Below are 11,497 nucleotides of genomic sequence, written 5' to 3' on the forward strand. Positions count from 1 at the left end.
AGATGGATTCATAGCTCTAATGGTGCTTTTTCTGTCAAGTCCGCTTGGGAGCTGATCCGTCTGCGCGCTTCGATTTCCGATATTCTTCGGTCCTGTGGGGTAGTTGGTTGAGGCCTACGATGTCATTCTTTCTTTGGAGATTTTGGCATCAGTGGCTCCCAGTTGATTAGGTGCTTCAGCGCCGTGGCTTTGTATTAGCGTCTCGTTGTCAGTGCTGTGATCTGTCTGAGACATTCACCCATATTTTTATTCGCAGCCCGGTGGCTCGCGTTGTTTGGCATTTTTTTGGTCCAGTCTTTAGGGTTCGTATCCCTGACACTGAGGATTTTAGGTTGTTCCTCAGTGTGTGGAAGAGGGATCTGGTCTGGGCTCCAGGGGACCACGTGAGGGAGTTTATCCCTTTCATCGTTTTGTGGTTTCTTTGAACTGCTCGGAATGATGCAAAGCACCGTAAGCTCTCCATTTCTGTGGAGACGGTGAAGTTCCAGATCCTGTCTTACATGCGTCTCGCTCATGCTGCGCGTACTGTCAAGCCTAAACATTGGTTGGGCTTCTTTCATGTGGCGAGATCGATGGGGATTTCATTTGGTTTATACAGATCTCATCAGATGACGACTGTTCGTTGGCTTCGGCCGCCGTTGGGCTGTTTTAAGCTTAATGTGGATGGGAGTTCTAGAGGCAACTCTGGAGATTCTACGATTGGAGGTGTAGTTCGTGATGATTCTGGGCGGTTTTGTTATCCTACAGTGAGTTCATTGGAGCTGGGTCTACTATCCGGGCAGAACTTTGGGTGGTTTGGAGGGGTCTTCTACTTTGCTCTGATCTTTTTTTTTCCCTCTTTGGATCGAGGTTGATTCCCAGATTTCTATTCAGATCATCCGCTCTCGTAGCTGTTGTTGGGGTCTGGATCATATTGTGTCTCGGATTTTGGTCCTCTTGAGGGAACGTATGGTTCATATTTCTCATATTTTTCGGGAGGGTAATTCGGTGGCGGATGCTTTGGCGGCAAGGGCCCATGACCTTAGACGGTATAGCTTAGAGTTAGGACCTTCATTACCCAGCCACATCTCCATCCTTGCCCCCTCTGATCGTTTAGGGCTTCCATACCTCCGATATAGATATTCTTAGCCATTTGTAGCCCCTTCTTCCTTTTGGCTCTATTTCTATCTCTATATCTTGTTATATATATATGTACTTTTTTCTTGCAGGTTATTGTTTTTGGAGGTTTTTTCCCTCTCCTCTTCTTTGTGCAAGTGGGTCCAGACACTTGCATTTTTTGTGTTTTGTTATTTCTTGTTCCGGGTGGTATTCAACACTTTCTCTGTTGGTGATCCTCTTTGGCCTATCCCTGGTTCCTGGCGGGCTTTTAGTGCAGGTTCTCCTTGCTCGTCGCCTCAGTTATTGTATCTGTTTTTGCTGGATGCTGTGGTGGTTTCATGGGTTCTTTCCTGACGGCCCTTTGCATCGCTGTGTCTCTCTAGTCAGACTCCTTCTTCATGGGCTTGGTTCAGTACTGTCTCTTTGGAGAATCGTCATTTTTCCCCTTTTGTCAGTTGTGTGCGAGTGGGCCCAGACACTTGCACCCTCCATGCTTTGCTCCTTTGGTCTGGGTGGGCTCCAGCACTTTCTCCGTTGGTGCTTTTTTGTGGACCACCCATGTTCTTTGGCAGGCGCTCACTGCAGGCTTCTCCTTGCCCGCCATTTTCTTCCTTTTATGTTATCTTACCGAGTGTTATGGTGGCTCTGGATGATCTCTTTCAGTAGTTTCTCTTGCCCGGAGCTCCATTTATGTCGGTATTTATATGTTCTCTATTTTGCTGCGTGCATTGGTGGCTCAGGATGTCCTCTATTGGTTGCCTCTTCTTTCAGAGTTACAGTCACACTTGGATTTATGACTTTATGAGCTCCGTCCATTTTCTCCTTCTTCTTGGGAATTGGAGCTCCTCTGACTTGTGCTGGATTGCGGTCACCCTTTTGTGCTTCGACCGTATTTGCGTAGTGACTTTACAGACATATATTATTTTGACTGTGAGATCCTGTACAGCAGACCGAGCTCGGACTAAGATCTTCTTATCAGTTTGGCCTTACACTGACAGCTGGCTCAGAGATGGGTACCATTGGTGGTCTTTTGCACCTACTTCTGAGCAGGATATTCACTGTTTAGATAGGTTTCGATTTGTTTTGATGTACTTAGCGCTGTTTTTAGATGGTCATTTTTATTATGCACTTTTCCTAGGGATTAGATTTTGGCTCATGTATTTGCCACCCTAGGCCTTTATGTTTTCATGTTTTATGTGTTCTGTCTAGCCTTTTGAGAGGTATTGGTTTAGCCCCCTCTCTTTAGGTTTTATCTTGTATTTTGTTTTCATGATATATACAGGTAGGGGTCTGCCTAACCCCCGCTTCCGGCGGTGGTTTCTTAAAAAAAAACCCCTAAACCCTAAACCCTAACCCCGAACCCCGAACCTCTAAACCCTAAACCTTGCCCGCTCTTATCTGTTAGGGCTCCCCTACCTGAGATACAGATGTTCTTAGCCATTTGCAGCCCATCTCTATTTGTTGGATCTCTTTCTTTATTTACATTTCTATATATATATATATATATATATATATGTATATTTCTTTGCAGGTTTGCTACCATTGGGAGGTTGTCTTCTCTCCTCCTTGCCAGTTTTGTGCAAGTGGGTTCAGACACTTGTACTCCTCAGGACTCTTATACATGGTGGTTTCAGGCACCTGCTACAGTGGTGTCTCCTTTATCTGTCTCACTAGTATCTAGCGGGCATTTTCTACAGGCTTCTCCTTGCTCGCTATTTCCTCTCTTTCATATATTTTGATGAGTATTTTGGTAGATAGATTCGGGACAGGTGATATTGGAGGGCGCTCACTGTAGACTTCTCCTTGCTTGACGCCTTCTATCTTTTATGTTCTATTGCCGAGTGTTTTGGTGGCTCTGGATGATCTATCTCAGTGGTTTCTCTGGCCTGAAGCTCCATTCATGTCGGGATTTATATGTTCTCTGCTGTGCTACGTGCATTGGTGGTTCTTGATGTTCTCTCTTGGTTACCTCTTATATCAGAGTTCCAGTCACGCTTTGATTTATGACTTTATGAGCTTCATACGTTTTCACCTTCTTCTAGGGATTTGGCGCTTCTCTGATTGGATCTGGATTGCGGTCCTCCATCTGTGCTTCGACCGTTTTGGCACAGTGATGACTTACAGTGACAGACGGCTCAGAGATAGGTACCATCGGTGGTCTTTTGCTCCTACATCTTGTTAGAGTAGGTGCCCGTCGAGCCAAGTGTTGGCCGAGGGTTCATGTTTAAACTCTATGTATAAACAATCTTTATTTTAATAATATTTAAAATTATTGTTTTGGCACTTCTTTATCTGTATACCCATGCTAGTTGAATAGATAAAGTTCTTGAATATACAAATAGTAGAAAGAATATGAGATGCTCATATGATGAGTATCATGAAACTCATATTTGTAATACTATATATTCTAAACAGTTCCTAGTCGATTCAGCCGCCGCTAAGAAGGATATAGGCCGCTAGAGTTCGAGACTAGTATCTGCGATGTGAGTACCATGTTTCATTGGTAGGGGACATTGTGATGTCCGAGCATGCAGATAGGTGCTCTTGGTAGAGTGCACTGAACAACCCTCCATAAAGGACTTTCCAAGTGGTTCTCACTTATCGAGTGGAAACATCCTAGTTTATGGTTGTACACCATTAGTCCTTACGACCCGGGACAACATTGAGACTCTATATGCTAGCATTGCTCTTTGACTTGTTTACCGACTCTCATGGGGTCATCAGGTGGCAAGGTTGGGTGTTTTGTCGAAATATATAGGAGTCGATGCATTGTAGTCGGGGATTCACCGCTTACCTTCGGGTATGGATATCCTATGTGATCACATGTATATGTAGTATAAAATCTCTGATCAGAGTATGGTGGTAATTATGAAAGGGGTTTCATATATTACACCATCGATGCAACTACGACATGACACATAGTATCGATTCATTGACAACTCTCGATATACCAATGGTTGTCGAATCGGTCGGGATATATGAGATGAAGGGACCGTACTGTACGCTAACCATAATTGAATGGTTCTTGCAGGCACTATCATTTGATACCTAGGGAATCGTGTAAGCGATGCTTCTAGGCGTTTAACATGATTGGTTGGGTACTATCAGACTTGAGTTCTGACGTTCTTATTATCAAGGAGTTGATAATTAAGAATGGATCAATTGGGGTATCTCGAATAAGGACATGTTTAGTCCGAATCACATGGAGATGTGAACCCACGGTTAGTTGTATCAATGAACCATTAAGGGCCACACAAGTGCTAGCTTTCTAGATCCCATTGAGAAGTAAAATAGTTCAATTTGTTGAACGGCTTATAAAGGAGTTTATAAGCGTAATGAAAAATAGAAGTATGACTTCTATAAGGAGAATGTAACTTTTAATTTGAGGAAATGTTTTTAAATTAAAAGTTGGCCAAACAAATAATGTATTTGAAAATTGTAATTTTCATAAACATTATTATGGACTAAATTAAATTAATTCAAGTGTTGAATTAATTAAACACTAATGGACCTAGTAGTGTCCAAATAATTAAATTAATTTAAGTGTTGAATTAATTAAATAACATTGGGCCTTGTAGAGCCCAATTAGAAATAATTATTAAACTAGTGGGCTTGAGTAAAATCAAGTAAAGTTTTAAATGGACTCAAATGTGTTTGAGACATTTAAATAAAGTCCATGGGCTTTGAAAATGTTACAAGCCCACTTAAAAAGCATGCTAGGGAGGTGAAGAGTTGGGGATTACTTTTTCATTAAAAAATTACATGGCATGCTCATGCACCTTTATCACTTTTTCAAGGACCAAGAAAATTGCTCTCCCTTCTCTCCACAACCTACAATGGCCGAAATATTGCTCTCAATATTCTCCTCATTTTTCTTTCTTCAATTTTTGAGGAATTCATACTCTTCTCCTTGAAAAATCATCTTATTTTTCTAGTGCAAAATAAGAAGGGTTCTAGCTAGTTGGTGGTGGGCCTAATTTTGAAGGAAGGAGGCTTGTAGATTGTCATCCATCAAGAGCTAAGGTGTTTACAGCTTAGTTGGAGCCATTACATCAATCATTGTGATTGATAGGTAAAACTTCTAAACACCATATGTATGAAATTTCGTGTTTTTGTATTTGCTACACACTATATGCTTAGGGTGCTCGGTTTTCTTGTTGAAAAACAATTTTTGAAACTTCCATTACGCCTTCGGGCACCTTAATCGATCCCCTTTCACATCTGAGCTGGATCTTTACTGTTTAGATAGACTTCGATTTGTTTTGATGTACTTATCGCTGCTCTTAGATGTTCATTTTTATTATGCGCTTTTCTTAGGGATTGGATTTTGGCACATGTATGTGCCACCCTAGGTCTTTTCGTTATTTATGTTTTGATGTTGTGATTGTATAGCCCTTTGCGGAGGTCTTGACACCGTCTTCCTCCCATTAGGTTTTATTTGTACTGCTCGTTTGTTGTATATAAATAAAAAAATTTATTAAAAAAAACCCTAAACCCGAAACCCCAAACCCCTAAACCCTAAACCCTCATCGCATAGAAAAGTCCAGAGAGGAATGGACAACTGAGGATAAAAGGAAAGCCAACCTAGATAATGTGGCTAATGATATCTTACATAAAATGCTGGATAAAGTCACTTTCAGCAAAATCAAGATGTGCAAAACTGGCAAAGAGATATGGGAGAAACGGATCCAGCTGTGTGAAGAAAACGAGCAAACAAAAGAGAACAAGCTATCAGTTGCTGTTCACAAATTTAACAACATCAAGATGAAGGCTGGAGAATCCATGCACGAATATGATGAGAGGATCAGTGGTATTATCAATGAGCTTAATGCACTTGGAAAAGTATATTCGAACAAAGAAGTGGCACTGAAAGTGGTCAGAGGTCTTCCCAAAGAATGGGATGTCAAGACCATGGCAATGAGAGAGTCAAAGGATCTTAACAAGATCAAACTTCATGACTTGTTTGCTGATCTAAAGGCTTACGAGTTTGAACTACAAATCAGAGAAGGAGAACCTTCTACACCAACTGCCACAACTGCTTTAACTGCTATCAGACTGGAACCAACTGGTTCAGTTGACAAATATATTGATCAACTAAGCAATGATGCTATGTCATTGTTTGTCAAGAAATTTGGAAGGTTTATGAGGAGGAATCAAAGAAACTTCCAGAAGCAAATTCAGAAAAATCAGTCCAAAGAAGAATCATATGCTTGCTACAACTGTGGCAAATCTGGTCATTTCATAGCAGATTGTCATAAATCAAAGAAGGACAGTCGAGGATCAACTGAAAAGGGAATGAAGCCCTATGAGCACAGAAAAAGGACCAAGGATGACAAGAAATCTTCCAAAAAGAAACATGAAGTGCTTTTGGCTGAAGAGAGCAAATCTAAGTGGGCAGAAACTGACAGTGACGAGTCAGAACCAGAAAGCCCAATCAGTTCAAGTGAAGATGAAGAGAAAGTTAAGTGCTTAATGGCAGATGATGCTGAACTGCAGTCAGCAAGTGAATAGGTATTTGACTTCAGCTCTACTGATTTCACTCGTGAGGAACTCATTACCACATTGCATGACATGGTAAATGAGTATCACAAACTTGCTCGATCATTTGAGAAGGTTAGAACTGAGCAAACTGATCTCAATGACAACAAAACAGAAACTGTTGATTCAGTTGAACTGTTGAGTCTAAAAAGAGAGATTGCACAGCAAAAAAGCTGAAATGATTGAAAATCAAACTTTGATATGTCAGTTAAAAACAGAAATTTCAAAACATACTGTTGCGACTTTGATTGTTGCACTCCCAAGAGCAGGTTGTCCACAAGTAGTATAATTCGGTGAGTCCGATATCGTATCCACAGGGAAGCTAAGGTAATTACAAGTCCACTGCAATGTCTTTTTATTTTTATTTTTTTTTAGTTGTTTGAATCTTTAATTGGTAATTTTTAATTGTTCAAAAATTAAGTAGTTGAGATTAAAGGATCCACTCTTGGTATTTTAATAAAGTTAACATTAACGAACATTATTGAAATCCACTTAATAAAATGGTTCCAATATATTAAATAATCATATTTATATTATGTTATATATTATTATCTTATAAGTATATAATATATACCAAAACTTATAAATATTGTCAAGTATTTATTGTGCTATATATATATTTGTAAACACTAAATCAAGGTTCCCACTTTAAATGGTTGGTAAAACCAAAATAACATTTAAATGGTACCAAGAAATTATTATTATGATATATTTATATATAGTAAATCAAGGTTCCCACTTTAAATGGTTGGTAAAACCAAACAAACATTTAAATGGTTCCAAGAATTTAATATTATAATATATTCATATATAATAAATCAAGGCATCCACTTTAAACGGTTGGTAATACCAAACTAACATTTAAATGGTTCCAAGAATTTAGTGTAACATATAGCAACAATAAATCAAAACTCCCACTTATAAGTAGGGTATAAAAATGCTTAAAGAAATAAATATAGCATAAACAATAAATAATGATTAAATAATATAAAACATAGATTCTTATCTTTTAGTAACCTTATTATCATGTCAAGAGTTTCACCTTTTCATCTCAACTTTAGGAAGTTAGCTATTCATTATTCAAAGTGTAAAACTTTGAATATGAAATTAACATGCTAATTATATTTAAATGAAGAAATAAAGGAAAAATATAGAGAGAAATATTATGAACTCAAAGGTTTGTTCATAGAATGAGGGATATCCCAATTCATTACAATGCACCCCTATTTATAGCCAAATTTGGGGAGACAACCACAAATAAAATATTATTTTTTTACACATAAGTCTTCATTGGTGTTCCAAGATATTATATTATATTACACAACACTTTTGAAAATCTTCTTCTCCGAATTTGCTTCTTCACATAAAAAGAAACAAGTGGATAATTAAGTTGTCTAGTTGTGGTATTTTTTTCAAACCATTTGACCAAGTAATTTGAGAGATATGGTCAAAATACTAGAGCATGGTAAAACTGTCACTCCTTTGGTAACTTTATTTGTTGCTTAATTTGATCCCAATTGTGAGAGGATTTTTATCTCATGCTTGCCACCAATATTGTAGATATTAACATCAACTTTCTACAGGTCCAAGAATCATTTTAATCCCATTTGCAACGCCAAGTTTATTATTGTTTTATCGAACCTGTAAAAAATAGTAAAAACTTATAATTACACAACAACTTATATTTTATACAATTTATTATAAAAACATATAATATTTAAACATTTAACAAAACAAAAACTATATATTTATATTATAAAACATTTAATTAATGTACAATTTTTATGTTTATCACACCTCCCAACCAGCTTATTGCTAGTCTCTAGCAATTTAAGCGTTAATAGCAATACAAAACATATTGATTAATTTAAATAGAAATGTAATCAAAATTATCTAAGTGTTTAAATTAAATTTGAAAACTGTCAAAGTTATATCAAGATCATCATAATTATAATTTATGAAATAATTTGAGATGATCAATTCAAAGCTTATTTCAGGTAGTTAAATGTACACGGCCTTCAGAAATTCCTAGTAAGAGTCTCAACTCCATATCCTCACAGGTTAATAAATGTTTCAATTTATGGCAACAATTTCTCTCATGGAGTTGGAATACAGATAATGCTCAGAAAAATGGTTTACAGAATGCAGACAGACAAACGAGCCAAACTAATCAAAAGATAGAAAATCCATTGATTCAAAATCTAGTTGTTCTTATTATATATTTTTTCCTGATATATGTATATATATATTTTTTTCATAACATAATGGAATCAGACTAAGTTTATGCTTCTTGATCACATATTTATTTAATTTGTACAATAAATTTCTCTCTCTTTTTTTTTATGAGAGATATATGGGTCGTAGCATATAACTTAAAAATTACATAGATCTTCAATATCTTTCTTTTTGTATTTTTCTCCTTTTTTTTCAGGAAATATCATTTTTTTTCAAAATAAGAACTCAAGATCTAAACAATAGATAGTCTCTCTCATGATCAATAAAGGCTCGAACGCTGTTTTCTCAGTCCTCTCCACTCACTCACAAAATATGTGTGAGTTTAAAATTTTAGGCACTCTTATAAGGTATATCTTGGGCCATATACTTTAATACCTGATTTTATCACAATGGTTAATCACTCAAAAAGATTTCATAAATCATATTTTTATATTGATCAGAATATTAAAATTGACTTTTTTTTTCAAATAAAAATTTAAACATTCTTAAATAGATTAATGCATGTTCTAATTTAAATCTTTCAAACATGTAATGTATGACATTTTTTGCAAAAATTACTAAGATACAAAATATAAACATGATTTTATTTTAAAATAATATATATTATAAGTTTGTTCTCCCCCCTATCAGAATATGACATTGTCCCTAATGTCAAAATAACTATTAATAAAGAGTACATAATGAAAGAGATATCACCTGAAATTTTATTGAAGATAACAAACTGAAACAAACGCAAACCAATCCACGACTTTTGAATCAATGATCCAACTTCCTTTTCTTACTGCTTGATTGCGACCAATTGATCTTTGTTATCATCGGATCAGGCTTATGAACAAAAGCTTCCAAATCATCAATTAATTGGTCGGCAGTCGAAGCACAGATGAGCATCCGTCGTGAATTTTCTGAAATGAAATTCTGTTCCACAGCTTTATCAAGAAATGTCTACAAACTGTCATAATAATTATTGATATTCAACAAGCCCACAGGTTTATTATGGATATTAAGTTGTGCCCAAGAAACAGTGTGAAAAATTTCTTCTAATGTACCAAAACCACCTGGTAGTACGATAAAAGCATCAGAATTTTCAATCATTTGAGTGATTCTTTCATACATAGAAAAAACTTTTAATTCCTCCCCAATCGTAACACATGTAATATTTCCTTCAGCTAAAGCTGTAGGAATAATACCCAAAACCTGACTACCTCCAAGATGAGCAGATGTTGAAACAGATCCCATTAACCCAATATTACCTCCCCCATATACCAAGTAAATTTTTCTCTCAGCCAATATATTTCCAAGATTATTCGCTGCTTCTACAAACACTTCATTTTTTCCAGGACTCGACCCACAAAATACACAAATATTTTTCAATGTTTGTGCAGAGGATCCAGCTATGTTTTTACTTTCTATTTTTATCTGCGAAAATAGAGAGAAAGATGAGAGATTTTATAGGGGTAATATGTTATCATAACAAAACTATGGGTCAAAGCTGTAAACAGAATAAATAGTAAAAACAATAATGACACACATGCATATAAACAGTAGTGTGATTGTAGAACTCACAATTTTCCTCTGGTTTTACGTCCAGAAACGGCTTCAACGCCTTCTATGAGTCGATGATATGCTTCCCATCCAATTTTCTTATAAATTGGCAAACATGGTCTTTTTTAGTCGGAGTCCCAAGACTATGACGTTCATCTTGGAATTGTTTCCATAAACGGAGAAGTTCAATATGCACATGTCCACTAGAATGTGTCTCAAGAGTCAATAAGATGTTATCTAAAGACTCCTTACTCAGCCCATTCTTAATGAAACCAATTTTATCTTCTCTGTTATTGGAAACACATCCCAAAGATCTGCATCGTTTGTCACAAGTCCATCTTGCACACTTATGACAAACCCCTAAACTTTTGGCCCTTCGTTTTTTTGCATAAGTGTTTTTTCCTAATCCAGGCAAATACCGAATGAGCAATGATTGTGGAACTTCTCCTCCTAATCGGACCTTAGCTTCTATTACAAGACAAATATCTTCTGGAATTCCTTTTTGCATTAGCAATCTCAATCTTTCACACCTTCCTGCATAAATTTTTCTTAGAACATTTTCAGAAACAGAGGGAAAATATTTACAAATTTTTGAGAGAATTTCATCCATTTTGAAAAGAAAAGAAATGATTTTTTTTATTTTTGTATCAGCAATTGTGGGAAACTGATTTAACCGACTATAAGAGTCACGGAGTACCAGTTATCCGCCATTTAATCGGGAAAATAAAAAGATTAAGAAAACCTGAAATAAAAACAAACAAACTTAAATGCAACACCAAAAAAATAAAAAAAAATCAAGGATCAGAAAGGGAAATAAACTCTTCTTGAAAGATTTCATTTTCTAAAAATGGTTTAAGCCTTTGTCCATTTACTTTAAAAATATCAGCATTTTTAGGATTTTCAATATTCACAGCTCCATAAGTATACACATGCTTTACAACATATGGGCCTGTCCATCTTGATCGTAATTTTCCTGGGAATATGTGAAGTCGAGAATTATAACGCAAAACTTTTTTACCAATCTCAAAAGATTTTCTAAGAATTGTTTTATCATGAAATGATTTGATTTTTGCTTTATAAATAC

This window comes from Primulina tabacum, chromosome 14 (assembly GCF_025594145.1).
Source record: "Primulina tabacum isolate GXHZ01 chromosome 14, ASM2559414v2, whole genome shotgun sequence".
Lineage (NCBI taxonomy): Eukaryota > Viridiplantae > Streptophyta > Magnoliopsida > Lamiales > Gesneriaceae > Primulina > Primulina tabacum.